At 43.0% G+C, this 24,864-nt stretch overlaps 1 protein-coding gene across 5 annotated transcripts in view; it reads left to right on the top strand.

Annotated features, from left to right (window-relative positions):
• The window catches only part of LOC144724151 (protocadherin Fat 1-like), a 227,325-nt gene that overhangs the window by 66,067 nt on the left and 136,394 nt on the right, over positions 1-24,864 (top strand). The gene's annotated exons all lie outside the window — the stretch shown is intronic.

Raw genomic sequence — 24,864 nt, 5'->3', positions numbered from 1 at the left:
GTTTACCTAGAGCAGATCGCTGTTGTATGTCCCACATATAAATACAATAAATAGTCCATCATCCTATCGGTATTCTAGACCAATATTATCCAGCAGCATCTGTTTCAGAAAGCAAACTCTGGACCGGTTTTGACATTCTGATGCTCCTAGGTGGACTGGGTGATTGTGGACTGGGTGATTGTGGACTGGTGATTGTGTACTGGTGATTGTGGACTGGTGATTGTGTACTGGTGATTGTGTACTGGTGATTGTGGACTGGGTGATTGTGGATTGGGTGATTGTGGACTGGCGAGTGTGGACTGTGTGGTTGTGAACTGGTGATTGTGGACTGGCGATTGTGGACTGGGTGATTGTGGACTGGGTGATTGTGGACTGGGTGATTGTGGACTGGGTGATTGTGGATTGGGTGATTATGAACTGGGTGATTGTGGACTGGGTGATTGTGGACTGGGTGATTGTGTACTGGTGATTGTGGACTGGGTGATTGTGGACTGGGTGATTGTGGACTGGGTGATTGTGTGAATCTCAGAACTGAGGAGAAAACGGCAGTCAGGTATGGTGCTGAACCTGTCACCAATCACGTGCCCTGGTGACTTTAATAGGTGCTCGCTAACACCACCACTTGCCGTTGCACTTTGTGAAGCTTGTCAGCTCAGCTTTATCTTTGAGCTTAAAACTAGAATGCATATTGATGCCTTCCCAATGTGATACAGCTGTATGTTACACTCCCAATTAAAATGTCCATCACATCATGAATATATATGTAAAGATGTATTTAAATAACTAAATAAAACTTCAATCCTCATGAAATATTTACTTTTTGCCATTTCTCTTGACAAAGAGCTCTATCATGAGCATTAACATTTTCACCTGGCATTTAAAGAATGCAGGGAATAAATCAAATCATGACAAGGTGGCATTTTAGCTTGTATTTCCTGTGGCGGTAACTTAGTTGTCAGTTCTCGCCCGTTTTGAGCTGCAAGCCACACATTTTGAGGAATTCCTGTTGCGTTTCCCATTTGTGTCACGAGTCCCTGACGGGGAAACGGTGACATTCCAGGTTTCATAATGTACAAAAAGCACACGTGGAACCATCAGATAAATTCAGAGACAGTGAAATTTTTTTTAGGAAATCTGGAGGTTTTACTTTTTTGCCAGAAAATCTTCTTTAAATGCCTTATGGAATTACCAAGTGCAATGGACTGTCAAAAACCTTCACTCTATTGGGGATATTTTTTTTTACAAAAAATAGTGAACATCTGGGTAAAAAGTTAAAACAATTTAGATAAATCTAACAGCTACAATGAGATGACATGAAAGTATAAACATTATAATGGGAGCCAGACAAGGAGATGACCTTTCACCAACGTTGTTTGCAGCGGAATCGGTAGACATTTCCCAAAAATTCGCAAGGAGAAATAAAGGAATGGACGTAAGTCAATAGCATGCGAACCATCTCAGATGTCCCGATGACAAGAGTCATTCTGCTCACCAGTGGAAATGAACGACAAGGACATTGTTGATCTTAATGAAGAGGGCTGCAGAGTGGGGCTCAATTTAAATCACAAGAAAAACAGCGGTCTTCACAGCAACAAGTTTTCTGCACATTTCAAGATGACGTGGAGGAGGGGTACAGGTGGAGAAAAAAAGATACCTCCGACTATTTATAAACCAGTGAGTTCGTGAAGGTAGGCCGGGATCAAAATGATGAAAGAGGTGGATGAAAGTAGGTTGTGGTACATTTTTAAACGTGAGCTTATTTTTAAAAAAGCACCATACCAATGTACGTAAAGAAGAACGTTGTATTCATTAATGTTTATTACCTCTTATAACATATATATCAGAAACATGGTCGTTTACGAACAACATGCAGACAATCTGTAAATGCTACAAATAGGTGTAGATAGATGCATGCTTTGAATGGCACTCATGCAGGAAGAAAAAACTTGGATTGAAGAACATTTGCAAAATAGAGACCTCATTTAATTTTAAGAAAAGCAAGTGGCCTTGGGCAGGACACGTCTAACGGAGCCGTGATGGTAGTTGGTCAAGACTGACGATACAGTGGCAGCCAAAGGAGGGAATGCACCCAATAAGATGTCTCCTGCAGAGAGGGAGAGGTATGAACAAAACAACAAAACTTCTTTTTTATTTTACCAGGTAATGTCCAGTGTGCTATGTAGCTCTTTTTCAGAAGCGACCTGGCCACAATTGATAGCTCAACGAAGTGGCTTATCATCTGGAAATTTATAGCAGCCAAATACTTTCAACGCATGTTGATTCTAAATGTGGAAGGAAAAACCGGAGGACCCGGAGAAAAGTCCACGTGTCCACGAGGAGAACATGCAAACTGCAAATATTAAAGGTGACAGGGTTGGGATCAAACCCACGATCTCTTGCAAACCAGGCGAGGCAGTTAACATCTCGCCACCGTGACTCGTGCGCAGGTGGACTGATGGATTATTGCAATGCAGGAACACGTTGGATGGCAATGGCGAGAGGAAGCCTTCATCCAACAGTTGATAGGTCACGGCCAACGATCAAATGACCTACATGGAAACTTCCGCCGGTGAAAAGGTTGAAGCTCTGCATGAAGCTTTCCTTCAAAAGACTTTAAGAATATATCGCAGAGTAATGCTAATCCCCTTGCCTTAATCCTAACGGATGTGGTTTTAGTTAACGTTCATTCTGCCGGGAGGAAATTGAGTGGCCTATCATTTGACATTGGCATAATTATATGAGTTACGTATTAAATAAAAAAAGGTTTTTGCAGCATCCAAGAAAACCTCCAATATAATGAAGCTTTAATAGTGTATGGAACACGCAAGGAAGAATGACCAGGAGGTCCGTCACGAACGGTTGTTAATGCAGCTGCAGCAGGCTCGTGTTTCAGAGATCGGCAGACGCGCGTTCATACAATGTCACTGTCATTAAGTGAGATCACTCAGATAATGCACTTGTTTTCATTTGTAAAAGCCATATGATATATAGCGCAGTTGAGAATCGCAAATATACTTGATATTAGGTGAAGCAATGTTTAAATATTCCTGTTGAGTCTTGCACCATTTGCCAGTGTTTTTGCTATGATGGTTATAATTCGTACATGAAAGAGACGGTTGCATTACACTATAGAGTGAACATCAAGCCAAATGTTATTTTGTCGAATATGGAAGTCTGTTCTCTATGGACTACGTGTGATGTTTCAAAAACACCTTTACTTCATGCATTCATGAATTAATCCTATCATTTATTTCCTATTTTGAATAAGCACTTTTTTCTTAATTTGAGGAAATTATTGTGTGCCTAAAGCCACTCCTGTTGGTTGTAGACGAGTGTTGTGTGAGTTAGTTGGGCATCAGAATGTTGTAATACTCTACATAGCAGTCTGCTGCATGAAAAACAATCTTGTAAAACTATGATGGAACGTCTTCAGTGGTATTCTCATTAGGTTCAATGCGGTTTGCAAAGGCGTCTTTGTATTTCAGTATTTTGTGTTGCTTATTTAAAAACGCGTATTTCTTAGAATACGAACGCGATTATACAAGGTGGGTATTGCTGGCCGCGAGTTGCGCACGCACGCACACAATGGCCCTCTCTCACTCGGAGTGCTCTGGAAGAGATCTGCAGGGTTAAACCAAGGCTCAGTTTCTTGACATTGAGTAAGTTACCGGCAAGAATGTCCTCTCACTGCACTGGAGAGGTAATTTCCATGAGCGCATTGCTTTCTTGTCTGTGAATAAAGCTTTGGCCACTTGCCACACAGTCTGCACGAGCGGGCCACGTTCCACTGCCGCCTCGGGGCTCCGAGCGTTCTACTGCACGACGCGCGCGACATCTCCACGTGCGCTACGCGCCACGCGTCAACTGGGACCGGAATCCGCCCGACGCCGGCTAACCCCGGCAGACGGAGTGCGGGAAATAAATCGGCGCCTCTCACGCGCAATGTACGGGAGGTTTCGCAGCGAGTGGAGGGAGGCCGGACGCTGGAACGCGCTCTCGTTACTCCGCAGCGCGAGCGTCGGCTGCTGCGTCGTCTCTCCTTGTGCAACTTACAGAGCTGGGGAGCAGTTGGACGTCTAAAGTAGTGTTTTGTGGCTCGGCGAACGGACCCAATAAATTGTCGTTCTAAAGTGTGGGCGTCAGGCCAGCCGTTAGGATGGTGACGGTTGCTTGTTTTTGTACGCTGCACGACCTCCGCTTGCCTCTCCGATTCATGCGTTGTCCTCGGCTCAGACATTGCCCGCTGCTTTGTGTGACGGTTGCGCTCGGCGTGACCCATTTGGGCGCACATTGCAGCTGCACGCGTCTGCCGGCTTGACGCGGTTTAAACTTCGCCACCCGCCCGTGCGACGAGCGGCTTTGATTGTGGATGTGCGAGCAGCCGCACCTTGCAGAAGCCATTGGCTCATCCAGAGAGTGGAGACGATGGTGGTGGGGTGGGAGAGCGGTGTTGGGTGGGAGCCGTCCCTTGGGAAGAAGACAACGGAGCAACGTCAGTGCCGTCGGTTGTAGGGGGCTCAGTCTGACATGGGTCCGTACACAGTTACTGCGCACTTGAAGGCCGTGATTCACCTGAATATCATTAATTATTCTAATCTGCTGAATTTGCATATGCGCCTCAAGACACGTTGGGTATTTTTGGCATATGTGCGAGTGTTGTATATTAATAGCTGTGTTTTATTGCTATATATTGTAATTGAGGGAAAGGTCTGCGTACAAAGACACTTCCTTACGACTGCTGGGAACTGGACTTGAATGCGAAATTAACTCGTGAGACTGATGTCAATTGGAGGTTGGACGTACAAGGGATAGAAAGAAGTAATTTCAAGCCAAGTTTCATTTTATAAATAAGCATAATTATCTTTTTTGTCCGTCTGAATATGGTTAAGTGTCAATTCACTTGTCTTGCAGTTAAATTTTAATCGGCATTTTCACCGTCACTTAATTTAAAAGTTGACGTCACTTGCTTATATAATACCGCATCTGGAGTTTAGGATAAGCCCTATGAAATGTCCAAGTGTCTCTATATCGATTTGCATGCCACGATCCATGCATTTCTGGATGAGGACTTCCCAAGCCATCACCGTCTTTGACGGTGTTGCGACGCAGCCCTTAGACCTCGAGGTCGCTGGTCATGTTACTTGTGAATGTAGTTGTCGTGTTCACCTTCAAAATGTCCCTCCGGTTGTAGGTGAAGTGCTCGTGGCGCCACTGGTTGCCGTGGGTTGGCGCAGTCGACCGTGCGTCTTAGAGCTCCTCCCTCGAGATGTTCGAACTGATGATTCGGCGCGTGCAGGTGTCAATTTCATCACCGGATTTTTATCACGTGATGCACGCACTTGCCCAGTTGTTATGGTTAGCGCACGGGGTTTTTGAATCCAAAAGTCACTAGTTCTATCTCCCTTAGTGGAAATTGAAACGACACACGAGTTTATTCAATCCTCCTGCCTCTATCTGCCCAGCAGCATGAAGTGAGTACAGCACAGTTCGAGATGATGGGCTGGAGTGAACCTCCAGCCAGGATTTGAACTCTCGACCTAATTGTGAGGGGAGCTGCTCGCTCTACAGGAGAGTTACCAGGTAGATGGCTCATTTCAAGTTTACATTTCTGGTAACGCATCCCGCTGAGCAATTAGACACCTGCAAGATTTCTTGCGCGCTTCTTGCTTCAGACATCACCGTGCAGGCGAGCCGTGTTTTTGTGCGTACGGTGAAGTGTTTGGACCTCCCTGCCATGCGATGCGGCTCGCGAGGCGGAGCTGCGAGGCAGGCGCACTGAAACTCATTTGAGGGAATCAGCAAGGGCACAGGAGGAGATCCCAGCAGTGGCGTGCTGTTTCCAATTTGACCTCTGCATGCGGGGATTACGATGCCCCTCCTGCTTTCCACCTGCCGCCCTGCCAGCTCGCACTCGTCAGGCCGAGAGGAGCTCTCTGCGCAGGCGGAGCCGACGGTCAAACACGCACGCCAATTGGCAGCGGCGTCGTGTGCACGCCTGGCTGAAGTTGCGCATCTGCCACGGACGAGGATTAGAACGTTTTCGACAGGTGCTGTTAATGGGTTTAGGATAATTATTAGCGATGGTCTGTGCGTGATTTTTTTTTACACTCTGCCAGGATAAATTGGATGTTTGGTGATAAGTGCCATGTGTGGTATTTTTAATTTGCGCCTGTTTGTGTTAAAGGTAAACAGGTGTAGCGTCCATTGATTACTCAGGAGTCAAGAATGTAATGTAAGCAGCACACGAATGCTCGATTGGGGTGTTTTGTGCCATGCCTTTGACTCCGATCTCACTAACCTGAGAGTTTGCCACGAGTGGGATAAAACCTCATCGTTTACCGAACACTACCCAGTCTGCATGCCATATACCGTCTGAAGGGGGCCTCATCTATTTGGATGCCTTCAAAATGAAAAGAGCTTCATAAGCAGCTTCATAGACTCACGATGTTGAATGCATGCTTTACCCATTCTTAAACTGCTTTGGGGCTGCATTACGTGAAATGATATGCACTCATTTTTAAGGGCGTGTATATATAATATCATAGCTTAGTCCAACCACACAAAGGTTTTCGCATGGCGGTGCGGTGCTTGGCAAAGATTCACAAATGGGCAAGGACTTGACATTTTGTTGGACCTCAGCCGGGAGAAGTCGGATGGCCCATCGAGCGCCTTGGTCAGCGCCTATTTTTATCAACGTTAAGTGTCCAGTATTAGTCGCGCCGTCTATTATCAGTGCATATCAGGAAATGATGGCAGGTGTCTTGGCTGAAGGACATACTTCATTGCTTAAGGGCACCTCGCAATTTGACATTTATTTATTTACTTATTGGCCGTGTGGCTCAGGGCCGGGGATCCGTGGTAGAGTTGGTGGAGCTCGACTCCCTCCGACGGTGGGAACATTCTCGCTTGCCCTCGGGGGGGCCGGTGGGGGGAGGGGGGCCGGTGGGGGGAGGGGGGCCGGTGTGGGGAGGGGGGCCGGTGGAGGGAGGGGGGCCGGTGGGGAGAGGGGGGCCGGTGGGGAGAGGGGGGCCGGTGGGGGGAGGGGGGCCGGTGTGGGGAGGGGGGCCGGTGGGGGGAGGGGGGCCGGTGGGGGGAGGGGGGGCGGTGGGGGGAGGGGGGCCGGTGGGGGGAGGGGGGGGCGGTGGGGGGAGGGGGGCCGGTGGGGGGAGGGGGGGCGGTGGGGGGAGGGGGGGGGGCCCGGGCACTGACAAGGGTCGCGACGTGACCCCCGAGTGCTCCGGAGGGGCTCGCATGGCACTGGCGCCTCGCCGCACTTCATGACCACGAGCGGCACCATCGCCGCCCCTCCACTGATGAAAGCGACGTGAGGCCTTGAATGCCCCTCGCACGCAGCGCCATGCGGCTGTCCGTGGCGTGAGCCGCAGGCTCGCGTCACGTGTACGGTGCAAGACGGTGCCGTTTAAAAACGCCCGTCCCATATTCAGCTCGTGCGGCGTGTTGATGACTGGTTTGTTACCAGATTCTCCACCATTATAAGGCGTCATTTCTTTCACTCAGCTTCAAGGAAAAATTCGACGATGTGTTTTATAATCCATTAGGTCTCTGTGTGTGTGAGACCAGATTTATAGAACTTCATTGACACCAGTTTGGGGTGAATATTACTGTCCGGAGCTTCGTATAATCTGCCGAATGCGGTACGCGGCATTAACAATGCGTGCAGAGAAATCTATTGTCTATAGTCAGTGCCTGCTGCTCAAGAACTTATTTCAAATGAAGCACGTATATTGGAACGTTCAAAACAGGACCCGTGTTCAAAATGTTGAAGGCCCTAGAGTGCTACGGAGCTGATTAAGAATTATAACGCGAACCAGATTAGATTATTGCTTATGCTGAGGTCTCCGTGGGCACGTATTATTAGCTGGCCCAGCAGTGCCAGTCCTTGCTTATTATATCGCGCCTGTGCCGAAACTGACAGATTACCGCCTGTCACGTGTGAGTAATTACACCTGTCACCATCTAGAGATTTGCCGCATCTATTGTATATATTGCACATGTATATATTTCATGAGCCGTGCAGTTAAAATGTAAATTCAGTGGCTGTTTTTACACATTTTCCTCCTATAAAAGCATGAAAATATCAAGAATTTAATTGTATTTTTATGGACGTTATTACACCAACGAAGAATGATACCTCAATTTGCAATATATTGTAAATATTGTCGATGCTGCCAGTGTTGTTTTTCCAGGAGAAAAGTAAAAATTTAGTTTTGCACGGCTGATCATTTCAGAACCTTGGAGAGTGAATTCCTTAAAAAGTAAAGTGAAATGAATAATATGCATAATCACTTATTTACTCAAACTTCATTTTTTATTATTATTTAATCGAATTAAAATATTAATGCCACTTTGTTGCTTGTCCTATTTCTGTCACCAAAACAGCATTGCATTACAGAATATAATTTTGCTTTTCTTCACGGAATTATGAAATGTAAAATGTATCCAGCGTTCTAGCAGAGTGTTTTGATAGGGTCATGCATTACATTAGCAAAATTCTTAGACATATTTGGTCAAGTACTCATAATTATTTACTCTAAATTACATGGTTACAACAAATACAATCCAGAGAATGGCATTTTGTGATGTTATTTAAACAAGATCATTTAGAGCCCTCTGTCAATGCACTACGAGATGAAGACCTCCTCACGCCGGGCCAGCCATGATGGGGCTGTGTGATCATGCTGCATGATTCTGGTCAGCGAAGGTGCCGCAGTTGAAATGGGGGTCGAGGACCACCGGTGTTGATATCACGAGCCACTGACGACAGCTGTGGCCGTGAATTCAACTCGAGTGGCTGGGTTTCACCGTGCATTGGCACAAACCACTACCACTGCTGCACCCACGTATACGAATATAAAACCACGTGCCAAACAAAAATATCACGGCTTGCATTCGCATATATTAACATACAGAACAATCAGCAGTGCTGCTGTACATTTGTTAATGGTGTCATCGTCTATAAACAATCAATCATTGACATGGAAATATATTTGTATCACCTCATTGAAAATAGATAGGCTCCTTTTTCACATTTAAATTGATAATGGAGTGCACAGTGCTGTGATGAAGGTTTTATGGCATCGCTCAGTGCCTTTGGAAATGTATGAACTGTGTGGCTTTTTGGGTCTGGGTTAAAAGTATAAGACTTTGAAAGGAGACATTCCCATGGATGGTGGGCCACAACTCAAAGGAGGCCTGTTTGGATGTTCGGGTGTTCTTTGATTCCTGTCTTTTTGGCCTGCAACTAGCGCTGCGTTGGAGGTCTTCATGAATGGGGCTGTGTTGAATCTGACTCGCAAGGTTTTCCTTGGGGGAGAAAAGTCTCCCACGTGTGAGGTACGGCGCAGAGCGATTCCTTGCTGTCCGGGACCGTGACGTGTGGTGCGGGTTTATAACGTGATACATGGCGAGCTGGTGCGACGCACACGCTCTCATTTTCGTAGTGTCCTGCGTTTTCATACTCAGCTGCGTGTCTGTGTGCTTGGCTGCGCCCTGTTGGTTTTATTTCTCTCCGTGCGCTGACAAATGTTTTGTTATTTAGAATGAATAACGCACAGCTTCTGCCTTGGCGAGCCGGGAGCCACACACATTTCTGATTGTATCATCTCTCAGGTTACCGCATTATCACTTGGATTCCAGTGGAGTACCAATGCCGCAGCAAATGGCTTTGACGTGGTGACCCTCCTTGGAGATCAGAGCAAAAAAAACATTACCCCAACCCCCTTTAATCAAATGTACAAACCCTCTTCCACCATCCCAACTCAATTGCCTTGGTTATACACGCTGCTTGAGGAATACAACATTCTTCATACTGGAATTAGAATTTGATTAAATGAGATTGGGTTACAGTTGTGTGAGTATACCCAGCATCATCCCGTTATACATTCATTTCTTCGTAATCAGAGCCAAAACATTTCCTTCCGGCAACATGACAATACAGCGTAGTGATCGTGTGCCAAATTTGAATCATCATCGAGCTCTTCCCACCCGTGGGGTCATCTTATTGTGAAGCAGCTCTCTTTTCTTCTGTGTCCAGCAGTGAATCGGGCAATCATGAAAACAGATGGGTGATGGCAGTTTCAAAGGACATGCTGGTTTCTGGAAAATGCGATAATAGAAAAAAATATAAAGAAAGGAACATTTGCCTCCGATCGTTGTAAATTGGAACACTTTTAAATAATATATTCTTTGGAGGAAGAACATGAATTACGTCCACTTTATACTTTTAAAGATGCTTTCATTAAATGTTTTAACAAAATCGTAAGCAACCTTATTTCGTGACACAATTCATATATTAAGAGTAGCATCGTCGACAGCGGATGTGCATTTACTATTGTAGATACATTTCTACTCAACATTCGGTCTGATTCCAATTTTGGATAAATGCCCATTGTGCTTAATTTTGAATTAAATAGCCCCAATTCCTTGGGGAATGCGATTTATTTTTTCAACTGCCACGTGGCAAAAATACCGCTTTCGTCGTGACCATAATTGAGTCCCACTGAGTGGCAATGACGCTGCCTGCGGCGCGTGGCTCGTTGGACCTCTCCTTCCCTCGGGAGGGTTGACAAATGCGCCCGGTGGCGGTCTTCTTAGTGGGTGGCAGATGATGCCATTAAGCAAGTCCGCTCGTGCTCCGTGGTAGGCAGGCTACGCAGGAATAAGCCCACACGACCCCTGGCTGATCATTCACCCGCACACAGAGGGAGCAGTCGGTATTTAACACTGTGAATTGTCACACGCGACCCGTCTGTTGTTTCCCAGCGCTGAACAGCGTTCATGAAGACGCCTGAACAAGGGTCTTGTGGGTGCCTCGTGTTCATAACAAAATGTAGGTACACCGCAGCATGTTGCATTTTGCACACTCATGTTATACATGAGGACAATGTGGCGATTGGCTGATTACAATGATTAGTCATCCATAATAATAGCCTACAGTCTACGATGCAGGATACGATGTTAAAATTGGTGTCTTTGAAATCAAACACAACTGGCAAAGTGTCTGTAAAGCCACGGGCCCCTAATTAGGCATGTGTTAAAAGGATGTTTTCTTTATTTCACAGCAGCTCCAATGCTCCGTTTCCGGCTCAAATGACCATCTGCTCCGCTCACCTCCTAAACGATTTTTGTTATTTGGCGGCAAACTTAACAATCCATCTCTACGATCCTAAATGGGACAAAACTGAGGCAGGATGTAATGCGTCCTAGCTACGAGTCGTGAAAGGAGACGCATTGGCAATTCCGTCACGTTTCCCACAAAATAAAGCCAAGCGAGCGGCAGAGTTCCGTACGACCGGCATTCAGCCCGAGATGAATGGCTGTGCGTGTTCACAGGGTGTGTGTGTATGTGTGTATATGTGTGCATACAGTCCTGCCAAGACGGGGGCTGATGCATGAGGGTGGCTCGTGATAAACGATAAGCACTAGATTGCTCCGAGCTCAAGGAAAATTTTATTTATCCGGCAAACTTAGCAATGCATCTCTCTACGATCTTAAATAGCACACAACTGTTGACCAACTTTAATAGACCCAACTATTGAGCAGATACCGCGGCTTTAGTCAACAACATTTAAAAAAGCAGATATGTTTGTGCAGGGGCGCAGATTTGCGTTTCGCTCCCTGCGAACCGATTTGTGTTGGAGCCGACCGTGACATTTCGAATGGACGGATTGAAAATGAATCGCGACAAGTCACAGTTGGGTTTTATTTCAAATTGACGTCCAATAATGAAATCAGTCGTTGGTGAAAACAAAGTATGGTTTCCAGTACTCTTGCAATTATATCAGAGATGTAATAGCTGATTATTATTGCTGCGTGACCGAGCTGTTCTCGTTGCCAGCATTCTCAGCTTACTGGGTCTGTCAGCGTGCAGATAAGGGTAAATAATCTAGACTTGGCATGAGATGAGCATTGGCAGTGCTTGCTCCATAATTCACTCTCTGCTCAAGTCCCAAGCCCTGCAACCAGCATCATATTTATATCCCCCCACCTCTCCCCTTAAAATGCTGTCTTCAAGAAATGCACATAAATGTGATTTTGTAATCTCTTGCAGTGTAATTATCGTAATTGTACTGGGTGACAATCTGTCGAGATTTGTTATCTTCTATTTCATTTCCTAATTTACTTCTGCTATTCGGTGACATATATAATCGTTTTAAATTGCAGGCAATTTAATATTTTGAGGATTGGTCTATGATACCGGACTGCGATACAAGACAATGGTCTTACCTTGCGTATGGAGTTTCACGTGTCAGTGTTTACCATATTGTAGACCGTACTTTGCGGTTTAGTTCTAAACAAAGATAAGGTCTGCCTTTGACTGATACTAACTGATTCAATGGCAATATGCACCCTCAGTATAATTGTCTAATTGTATGTGAGCAATATGTTACCATCATTTACATCTAACATGTTACCAGCAATAATGATGACTCAATTGCTCAAACTGTGAAAAAAATAGTTTAAGGCATATCTTTTGTTTAAAGATAACAACATACATATTTACAAATGTATTGTGAACAAACATGCAGTAATGGCAATATTTCACATATACATAATATCACGAATTTGTTGGTGTGTAACAGTTGGATTGCATTACCAATGGGAAAGCATCCGCTTTTAAACTGTCTGCTTTCCATATCAAACTGTGTGTAAGGTAGAGAGTGCTAAACTCCTGGGACATGCATAGTCTGGGAGTCAACAGCATCTGGCAGCCTTATGCTAACTTTTAGAAATCCTCGTCGCTTCCATCTGCGTAAACACGCTAAACGCTTTGGCAGACAAGTGTAACGTTCAGATGTGTTATGGCCCTTGTTCATAAGTACCCTGCTTACACATTTTTATCTACTTGGCACAGCTTTAGCCAAATATCTTAAGAAAGCAAACGCACACATGGCAACGCTTCAGAAAACAACTTTCTTATTTCGCGTTGCATTCTGGGCTACGAAAAGCCTCGCGCTGCTACTTGTGGAAACGTCTGGCATTTGCAGATGCACTTGCACGCATAGTCCTCGAAAAGGCCATGATACATAGCATAAGCAAATGTATCACTTACCTCACTTGAAATGTTATGACACACCGGCTAAGTTTCGGCCTTTGAACATATTCAGCTGCAGAAAAAGAATGTAGAGTTCTCATTCAACCCTGCCAACTTTCATGAGTAACTTTCCATCATTCTTGAGAACCCGCACTCGCCTGCTAGGTGATTGAACAGTCATCTCTGAATACAAAGGGTTCTGCAAATATGCTGCTTGACTTTGCATTGAAACTCAGGTTCGTTCCAAGTTTCATGATAAGCTATGCTGGACAGTGGTCATTAAGGGTGTAGAATTGTGTAATTTAATTGATTAAAATGTATTCTCAAGCTCATAGATTTTTTTTTTAAATGCATATACCTGATATGCAATGGGTTCACATTGCGACGACCCTGACTTGAAAATTCATCAGATTATGATATGGAAGAATCAGCCGTGAAAATAACAGAAGATAAATACTCCAAACATTTTTGTTTGGAGTATTCATTTCAGGCCTAATATTATCATCAATCATGATCTATCTTCTGCTGGATGAAGGCCTTGCCATGTAAATTCCTCACTCCTGCACCTGAACTAATCTCACTGCTCCATCTCCCCAGGATATGCATCATCTCAAGTGCATCCTTTGCTCTAACAGAGGGTGCAGCCTAAATAAAAACCAGCATTTATCTTGTAGAGATACATCGAGGCTTTGAGTGGGTCTTTTTGAAATGATTTAGAAGCTTCGTAAATGAGAAAAAAACAGACTTTAAATTCATGGTCGAGTGCTCTGTCACAGGACTGCATTGACATTGTAGGGTGCCTCCCTTTAAAGTGGAATTTGTGTCAAAGTGACACTACTAAAGGGACATAATGGCACACTTGACTGTCGCTTTGAATTCTTCTTCCTCATTAAAGCAGCCTCACACTTGTGCTGGATAGCCCAGGTCACAGCTCAGTTACCCAGGTGCAAGTGCTCTCGGTTTCTTTGGGTTGCATCATCAGTGTGTCCGTTAGATATGAAGTATTATCTTTTTAGCATTTTAACCTATTACGAACTGACTGCATTGCTTTGCACCGTACGTTTCACGTGGCCCGCTTTAAATGCAGAATGCTGCCTGGGCACCATTCGTGTGGAGAGTAATGGAGAGGCGTTAAATAATCCGAGGCCAGCTTCCCATCCACTCCGTCTCGGTCCTTGCATCATCAAAGGATCCCTTGGCCACTGTTTGTTGGTTTTGTTAACCCAATAGTTTTTTCAATTTAACATGATTGGTTCTGAATAATTTCCACTATTTAAAAAACACCATGCACACGTGTGTGTGTAATATATATATGTGTGTGTGTAGAGCGATCGCACAGTGGCTCTGCTGTGAGCCTGGTTATCTAAATGTGATTCTGGCCATGGCTAACATCAGTCGTGGGTGATATCTGAAACTGGTCCTGGGCGGTGCTGCCACTTCGCAATGGACAAGGCATTTTTGGGGTTTGACACTTTGCCAATGAACATATGCGTGGGTGGAGGATCAGCTGAAGAAGGTTCATGGCAGTGGGCACGGCTATTGTGACCAAGTTTTGAGACAGAATAGCATGTCTTCGGGTGGTTTTGTGTACGTGTTTTTTCCGGTGTAATTGGCTGATCGTGGAACTTTGCTAAACAAGTATAGCAATAACTAATAATTCAAAGTCGAGACAAGTAATGATACATAAGCAGCAACAAAAGATACTGAATATAGTGGTTTGGCAATTTTTTAAGCTGTGAATGCTTAACTTTTAATAGCAGACTTGGTTAGTGTCACGCTTTTAAAAATGGGAAGTACACCTTCATGTAACCGACCAATTATGGATTGGGAAGTGCTTTGAGAGCGAATGTGGATGTGCGTTTCACGCAGAATGGTCCACAGACGTGAACACTGTCACGGTTTGTTTTATCCTCTGCCATCAAGCACAGGAGCGGCAGCGCGCCGATATGGCAGAAACACACAAACGACAACGACATTGAATCTCGATGTAAAGCTTCTCTTTTTTTTTTTTTTTTTTTTTTTTTTTTAAAGCTTCTCTCGCGACTGCACGGATTCATCTTCTTGGTTCTTTCGGTAAAGTCACGTAGAAGGGAAATAATAAAATAATAAAAATAAAACATAATAAAATTTCGATTTCAAAGCTTTCGCGACTGCAGGGATTCATCTTCTTGGTTCTTTCGGTAAAGTCACGTAGAAGGGAAATAATACAATAATAAAAATAAAACATAATCAAATTTCGATTTCAAAGCTTTCGTGACTGCAGGGATTCATCTTCTTGGTTCTTTCGGTAAAGTCACGTAGAAGGGAAATAATAAAATAATACAAATTAAACAATTAAATTCTCACGGCGTTTCGATTGCAACACAATTTTCTTGCTGTGGTTTTCACACCAGATGACGATTGCTTGTGTTGCAATCGAAACGTCGTGAGAATTTTATAGTTTTATTTTTATTATTTTATTATTTCCATTCTACGTGACTTTACCGAAAGAATCAAGAATATGACAACGACATTCTGTTCTGTTGTTGTGAAAGTGACAGAAAAATATTTTTTTATGTGTCGGTGAACATGTAACGCACCCAGATAGCCGTTTGAAAATGCAACGCTTGCTTACATTTCTCCTTCTGTCTCGTGTTTAACCCTGAGAGCGATGTGATGTGACCCACAGGTGCATATGGAAGGCGTCTAATGAAATAGCCCATCTGATAATGAGATGGCTGAGGGGAACCCCGGTGATTGCAGTTGCTTGAGCCACATTGTCATGGGCAAGTTGAAATTAAATGCCCTTGTACAATGAAATCCATAATCACAGCAAAACAGAACGGTTTGTATGATAGAGAGGTCTCTGATTAAGAAAAAAATTGGATCTTAAGACCAACCATCTGTAAGTCTCCATTAATATAGAGAACTTCCACCGTACGTGACAAATTGAAGCAAGTTCTGTTGAAATGATTCTGGGAGAAATAACGTTTGTCATTATAATTGTGCAAGTGATCTGCTTCATGAAGTTTGGAGATCTCGTTGGGAAAAGGATTTATTGATCAAAATATTGATTTATCTTCATAGTAATGTTCATGGTTTTAATGTACATAGCAGCATATGTAGTCTATGAAAACCTACTTATCTCAAGTGTCTTTAATTACAATTATCTTGGTGCTTTTGTAATTGATCCTTTGTTAAGTACTGAAATGGTAAAAGCTTTAGTGTACACTTCTCTCATTCAATCACTTGCGGTTGTCCACGTTTACATTGTATTGCAATGTGGTAATTAAAAGAGCTGATAAGAGACATATTTCATCTTAATAATACATTTATATATCGGCCCAAAAGCAAGTTTGTTACACATTACATATTACGATTAATGCTGCATGTTTATTGTGCAGGCCTTATTAACTCGTTAAAATGGCATTTTATAAAAGAATACAGCCATAAATGCGTTACAGCAAAGAACGCAATTGTGGCCCGATTTGAGTTGTTTTAAATTAAGTTGCTTTAAATAATCTGGTTGGAATGGCACCTTAAGAATGTACAACTATTTCTGCTCATGTATAAACAGTTATTTATTGAGGATAACTTTTCAAAAAATTTAAGGGTAAATCACTTATTTTGTTATAGTATGTGAGGATGTTGCTCCAGAATGTAACTAACATTAGGCTAATCTGATGCTTAGTATGTCAGTCTTAAAGTGTTGCTCTTTACCGTACGTATATGAATGGATCGTACTATGTACAATACGGTACCTCTGCAGGTATCTGTATTGAGATATGTTCAATGTACTTTTTATCCAGAAAATGTCCCTGCTGGAGTTCCATTCTAAATTGTTCATGCAAATTAGCTACATGAATGTAAACCTGATTTAATAATACATTTGTCAATTTATTTCAACGGTGGCAAGATGTTAACTGCCTCGCCTGGTATACAGGAGTTTCTGGGTTCAGTTCCAGCCATGATGCCTGCATATTTGGAGTTGGCATGTTCTCCCCGTGGTCACGTGGATTTTTCTCTGGGTCCTCCGGTTTTTCCCTCAATAGTTATAAACATGTGTTTCGAGTATTTGGCTGCTATTCATTTCCACATGATAAGCCACTTTGTTGAGCGATCATTTAGAGTCCAGTCGCCTTTGAAAACGAGATATATAGCTCAGTGGGCCTTGACTGGTAACATAAATATTGCTTTGTTTAGTGATGAGGAATTAATATGGCACAATTGGCGATAAACCGAAGTAGAAGTGCCAGGTATCCAGAGATTATGCTTGTGTATAATTCATATCCAATCAAGAATTATATGAATGCTAATTATTGGAGTGTATTTAAACACCAAGAGGCGCAGATATCTGTGAAAATGAGCTGTAAAGCTCATCAGATTCCTACAGTATAAATAAATATTATCATTCTGTTAATATTGGATGCATTATAGTACATTTCCAAATTGTTATTTTTTGACTGTAAGTGATTGAATGAGATCCCTTTCCTACCAATTTCATGTGTACCAAAGTTTACTGCATTCTTATCTGCCAAAGCCAACATTTTACTGAAGAAAGGATGCAATTTTATTTGTAATATTTGCATGCGTTATCTTCTTATGATGGCCGACTTAATTATTCTGCCACTTGTTTGACATGGTCTGGAATTTTCAGCGTGGTGAAATGACATGAAATATTTACACACACAAAAAAAACATAGTTTCCATCTAACCTTTGGTATCAGTAGCAAATACTGGCCCAGCGAGCGTAGCCTTTTGAATGGATTTTGAAACCCATTTTAAAAGCATGGGTTTCATAAAAAAAAGATTTCTATAAATAAAAAAAGTATAGGGTGTCTTTCGCTGACACACTTAGAGCTTTTCAACTTGGAATAAATAGGCCTCAGAAGGAACTCGGTGCGTTTCACACGAAGATTATTTTGTAGGACGCAGCAGCTGCAAATGCTGGGATTTAGCCCTCAAATCTGCGACACACTCTGAGCCACTCTGTGACATTTCCTGAGACTTGCAAAAAAATTATTAAATGCATTGCATGTTTCAAAACTACTACCATAAAACTTGGAGTGCACTGACACAGAGATTTTCATTGTTTTGATGAAAATAGAATACACTGTTTTTTGGCCTTTTTATCTTCCTCAACAATTCCAAGCACAAATATGATTTTGGGAATACGTTTAATTTTTCATTATTGGGCACTTGATACACTGCTATAAGTTTATTTTTTTACTAATTTTCACTCCATACCGTTTAAAAATACATACGTCTCCATTGCAGCAATAAAAACTGATCTACAACTTAAATTGGCAAATGTTTTCTATGAACACGGTTGATTCCACAATGAATACTGAATTCACTGCCTCCCACACCTCCGATAAGCACGGTTGGCTACGTACAGTCTGAACAAAGTTCAACATACATACACACGATTTCACACAAGGCATTACTTAAATCCATTTTCTGCACCATTTAGTTGCATAAAGCGAGGCATTCTTTTGGTATAAATCTTGCCTACAATTTGACCCCAATGGTTAAAAACGTACAATCAGTAATTGTCTTAACATTTCAAATAGAACCCTTGGGGGGAAAAACTCTTGAAACTTCAGTGAGTCTCTCACTGACACTGCAATAAAAAATACAAAAAATCCCAGAAAGCAGAAATTTGAGAGAGAATCGTTTTTTTTATGAGGACAAGCAAACACTCAGTCGTTTTATCAATGTGTTCACAAGGATGTGGAATGTTATTTTTCACTTTCTGGTTAATTTGCCTTTGAGTAAGCAACATTTCTCGCTGTGCTGCCAGCATAGTAAATTCAAGAGAACATCCGGTTTAACGCTCTCTCCATAGAACGTAGCTCTTATAAGTGTTGTCCATGAGCACCAAAGGATTTTTAGCTTTAGCATCAGGAGACCCCCTGCCTGCCACATGTCCTCTGAGCTGAGTCCCGACACCAAATCTCGGTGTAGAGTCTCGTGTTCCTGTGACTGGCACTCTGTATTGAAAACAGGATATTAAAGGTACTCTACGCATACACTCAAGCGTGTCACTTTACAAGATTATCCAATATCGCACAATAACGCACAATAACGCCTAATGTCAATCTGCAGATTGTATTGCATGATTTGTACACGTATTTTTTCACTTTCAAAAGTGACAATTTTGTGGCACCCGATTAACAAGCGTTGGAAAGCATCGTAAATGTCAGCCATGATCTAGCCACTGCTTAAATAAAGCCCCACCCCAAATCCATCACCATTTCTCATCGTCTTGCGATGTAGCAATCCGACCAGCTGCCGCACGAGCCGATTTCATCGTCCCATCTTGGTAGTTCACACCCTCTGGGGTGTGAACTCTACTTTGGCTGCTACTCCATCATTTGTCTCGACCACTGAAACTAAAACTAAACTATTTTTAATTTTACCAGGTAAGGCCCACTGAACGATGTAGCTCTTTATCAGAAGTGATCTGGTGTCAAATGATAGTGGCTTATCAGGCGGAAATCTATAGTGGCCAATTACTCTAAACTCATGATGTTGATTCTAAATGTGAAGGGGAAAAAGTGGAGGACCTGCAGAAAAATTCACGTGACCACGAGGAGAAGATACAAACTCCAGATATACAGCAGGTGTCAGGGCGGGATAGAACCCCCAACCTGCGCACCAGGCGAGGAGATAGCTAACATCTCGCCACCGTGGCGCCCCTACTGGCAATTTTCATTAGCCATTTATAAGATTGTTAATATCCTATAAATTTACATTTATATATGGAATTCTCCAATCAAAGAAAACATCTCCGAAACTCATCGTGAAAAACGTTGCTGAAAGCGTGCCTCTAACTACCCTTTATTGGGATGTGTTACTTTCTGCATGCAGTCTCATTTTTCTAAATGCTTTCTACTTCTAAATATTGAAGAGGTACATTTTTCTTTTCACAGGATACATTTTTCTTTACATATTCTGGACCAGATGGTGTAATTGTAGATATCACGAAAACAGCGGATCCAGTGATTATAACAATATTAGGAAACGTATACTATAACACAATACTATATCGATAACAATTTATACTTTTAATAATAGTCATAAATAACAAACAGCATACATATTTAAAAGTGGTGGTTTTGCATTTGTTGTCAATGTTGCTGTGACCTCAATAAACATGCATTCAAATGACTATCGGATGTTAGTAAGCATATTAACAAGTCAAGTTATGTAAGGATTGTCACAATTCAATCATTGTTTCTAACCTAGCAAATGTCTCAGTGCATTGACAGCAATTTGTATGTTCTCAGCTATGCTTAAGGTTGGAAGCAGGACAATTCTGTCACCTTTGCCCCCACAGAGACTCAAAGCATTTAATCTCTTTTCTTTAGCATTCTCAGCCCAATGTCATTCATCAAGTCGGCATTAGGCAGGGAAACTGTGATGGAAGACGCTCATGCTGCAGCCACATCTCTACGCACACCAGGCGCTTGCTGAGTCAAGTGCTAGCAACCAGATTCACGGAAATAAACGCCGCTGCTCTGAGACTCTCAGATTGTATTTGTGCCAAATAGAGGGGAAATAAGCCATGGTTGACAGAAGTGCAATTCAGTGTAGGCTTACTCTGCCGTTCGAGCCCGCACAGGATTTGCACTCCAAAGGCCGAGTGCTGGCACCCCTATTGGTGCGTTTACTTAAGAGTGCGTACCCGCAGATCTACGGGTTTTTTTTACTCTGTACAAAAATGCTTTGTTAGGTTTTTTTTTCCTTCTTTAGCAAAGACTTCTGCGAATTGGTGGCAGAGTAACTGGGAGAACCGCCTGCGCGTGCATGCTGGCGAGCCATTCCACTGGACGCGTACAAATCCCACCTTGTTTGAAAGTAATCACTCTTGTGAAGGATCGCGAGTGCGCTCAATTCACAGAGCAGGATCAACAATCCGAGTCGTATGACTGCCGCCCGTGATAACCCGCGCCCGGGGGTTATCTCTCGTTCTCTCGTTCTCTCGTTCTCTCGCGCGTGCCTCTGCGAAGCGTTTACACCTGCAGAGAGCGTGCCCACTCTCTGAGCAGATTGTGTAAGCGATGTGATTTCAAACTTATAGATCTACTGTTTGTCCTGCTGTGCGTGCCAGCACACATTGTATGGTCTCAGACCTGGACCAAGGAACTGGAACATGCCTGCTTGGTAGAGCCAGATGATGAGCAACACAGCAGTTACCACAAGCACATTTGTTCACCTCTCTGCGTACGTGCATTGCCAAGTCTATGATACTGACTTAGTATGTTTTTGCTGAGAGCCAAGAGTGTTTGACCTATGGAAAGATTGGGCCCATTCAATCGGAATGTGGAATGTCCACCACTGACTGATGAAGAGGTTATGCAGATGAAGAGGCAGGTGATCCTGCCTCTTCATCTGCATAACGCCTCTCCCCAAGAGGCCTCGATGAGGAAACTCTTAAACCATCTCTGCTAAGTTTTTTTTATTATTTGCGTGTATTATTAGTATAAATGGATGTTAACTCATAATCATATGCATGTTTGTACCCTTCGTGACATTTAGTCACGCATTTTTTCCATAAATGTCGGCAAGGAACGCAACCCCTGATTTTAACATTACGTCTGTGGGAAATTTGAGTTCGCATGAAGCAATTTTGAGTTAAGTAAGATTTCCCAGGAACGCATCCCTTGTGTATATCAGGGGATTCTTGTATTTTTATGTGGAAAAACAACCATACTAAGGGGAGAGAAATAAGGGAAGGGGGCTTTATTTATGTTGCTACCCAAGTAGCATCACCTTCAGCTGAGAAACGTTTTACCACAGGACAAAATGTATAAGTCAAAAGACTCGCTCCGGCTTGTGGGTTGCAAGGTTTCCTTTTACTTTACTTTATTTTCACACAACCGTGTTTTACCCCCTGCAGTGTTCAAACAAAAACAAAACCCCTTCAGTGTGCGCGTGGGTATTTCTTCATGCACGTGCGGTTTACATCTGCGTCGGAGTGCGCCGGAACGAACGCTGCATCATTGACACAACAGGCTCATTCGGCAGGAGAGGCCGAGCTGCATAGAGCCAGAATGAGTTTACAGAGTTCGTCACCTGAGATCAGACAGAGATGCATTCATTGTACACACGGGTGCTTGCGTGGTGCAAGGCTGTGAAGCGAGGCAAGGAATAGTTTGTCTTAGACCTCAACAGCGTTCGGCCTGTCTTTTTGCACAAACCGTAACTTGTGTGCATTGCCAGGCGTAATCCCCAACTTCATACGGGTTTTCGAGTGAGTAGTTTTCACAATACGGAGTTGTAATGGACGTGACAATTGGGAACGCTTTATTTGTGTTATAATTAACGCGTAAGTATTAAAAGGCGTTGCTTTAAATAGATTTAAATTAAACACTATGCAAGAGTTGGTTAATTATTAATATAAATTTTCACTTTGTATTAACAGCCTCATATTGGAGGTGTTTCATGATTTTTGGATGCCCTTGTTCTCATGAAGTGGAGCGGGTTGTGTCCCCCCCCCACCCACAAAAATAACTTATCAAAAGTATTTTATTTTCTTGACGGTATTTTTGTAAAATAATGTCCTTAAAATTAATTCGGTGAAACAAACGACTGATAATCCTATATCATGAGACGTGGACTCATCCCTAGTATTTAAATTGTTTAAGTGATTTCACAATCCTCTTCAGCTATTGCCTGCCCACTGCTGGATCAAGGCTCCCCCCCCCTCCCATGCCATCACCATCCCTCATCGCCATGCGATGCCACAATCCGTCTCACTCCTGCACGCTGTCTTCATGCATGAGATAATGAGAACAAGAATTTACCGCCCTTTGCCAATCAATGGCTGGTTTAAAGCCTCGCAATGCCCGTGTTCATAGCACAGTATGCCAACCACTATGCTGCCATTCTACCAACCCCTTCTAAACAAACTATGCAGCAATGGGTGAGACATCATAACAGTTCTGATTTACGTTTACAATTTTACGAAGAGAAGTTTGGTTGTCCATATCTACGGAACGTATACAGAGGTGGACCGACAAGGTCACATGGATTAGTGGGAGAGAACAAATAATAATAAAAAATGCGCAGATGACAGATGTGGAGGAAGACAGCCCGGTAAGGTGCAAGTGAGTCATGTGCGTAGAACACGTGATGGAGAGTAAACGCGTACTCAGCGGGTTGGCTCCACTTAATAGTCGTGATTAAATACATTCTCCCAAAATGCATTGGGCTACATTGATATGTTATGCTTCCACTTGAATGGAGAAGGGCTCTAATGAGATCTTGTACTTGGGCAGAAGTAACTGCTGCAATTATGCACTAAACAGGAGGTACTGTCTGGAGCCAAAGACCGCCCTCTGATAACTCTCCAAGCTGCAGGTGTGTGGCTTTTTATTCAAGCCATGATCTCATGCGAGGCTTGCTTGAGGATCATCATTATCACATTGCTGCGAGGAGGAAAGGCAGGGTGGATACTGTTAAAATGCAAGCCCAGGCTGCTGCATAAATGCTAAAGGATAATGGCACACAGCTATCCATCTTGTAAGTGGTGTGCGGACATTCTAATGCTCGGATTTATCTGAATGGTGTGCTTGTCTTCGTTCATCTGAAGTCCAGTGCTGCAATATTCTTTGCTCTACTCAATGTATGCACGTAGCATCTGCATGCATTTTGTTTTAGCACGCACACACTCTTGCACAATCTTATAACCATAGCCACTTCGATTCCTACAGAGATTATGAATGCACTCTCTCTTGTGTATTAATGCACTTAAATTAAATTTTAAAGGCCACTCTATCCAATATGACATGACGTAAAAAGAATGTAGACATGATTTAATAATTCCAGGGCCGTATACATCTCAAAAATAGATTCATAATAACATATATAACTCATATCCCAGTTTTGAATAGCCTAACACCTAATTACAGGAAAGGGAGAATCATCATAATTCCCTTGAGTGTTTCAACAAAGCTTGTGGAACAATCCGTATTGTATTAGAAGAGGCACTCGCCACCTGTAAGAACTCGGCTGTTTATCGTAAGTAGCACTGAGCATCTCCGTTAGCCTCAACTCTTCCCATTGATGGGCCCAGAAGCTGAGTTCTGTTGTGCTCACTGTGTGGTTTGAGTATAAGGAGGCTTCGTGCTCGCGCTGGCGAATGCACGCAGTACTGAAATAAAATAGCACGTGGGAACTGGAATGTTTTCCCAAGTTCTATTTAAGATGCCATCTATAACCAAACATAGTAGTAAAACGTGTTACGTAAACAATTTACCGTGCTTAATAAGTGATGTTTCATTCCAATACGAGTCATCATGATGAGCATATTAGAAGAGATCTTTAAAAAAAGCACATGTCTATTAAGTCAGATATTTCATTCTGTGATGTGGTGGATTTGGAGGAGTATCTTACTTGACATATGTTTGCCTGAGCTGAGATGTAATCTAGAAAGCCATTAGTTCATTGCATGGAAATCTTCGTGGATTCATAAGAATTTCGAGTGAGCTCACTGAATGTTATGCAGCTTACTGAGCCATGGCGGCATAACTAAAGATGTTGCCAAGAACGGTGGAAGCTGTATTCAGGCAAACAGGATGAACGGAGCACATACACAGGGCACATTTCGGAGACTCCTTTACGCTTCGCTGTTTTGAGTCACTTTCTCCTTTTACTTTTGACCTGAATATGTTAAAGGCACTGTGCCAACTACGGATGATACATGTATATGGAGAGAATGGCATTTAGCACTTTCCTCATTCTGTTAAAGTGCCTTGAAAGGCAAGGTAACCGAGAATCTGCTTTAAAAAACAATCTGCAAACGTTTTCAGAAGGTGACACTT

Source organism: Lampetra planeri, chromosome 19, assembly GCF_965212315.1.
Source record: "Lampetra planeri chromosome 19, kcLamPlan1.2.h2, whole genome shotgun sequence".
Lineage (NCBI taxonomy): Eukaryota > Metazoa > Chordata > Hyperoartia > Petromyzontiformes > Petromyzontidae > Lampetra > Lampetra planeri.
Note: the sequence above shows the minus strand (reverse complement) of the source record. Positions and strands in the feature narration are given on the sequence as shown.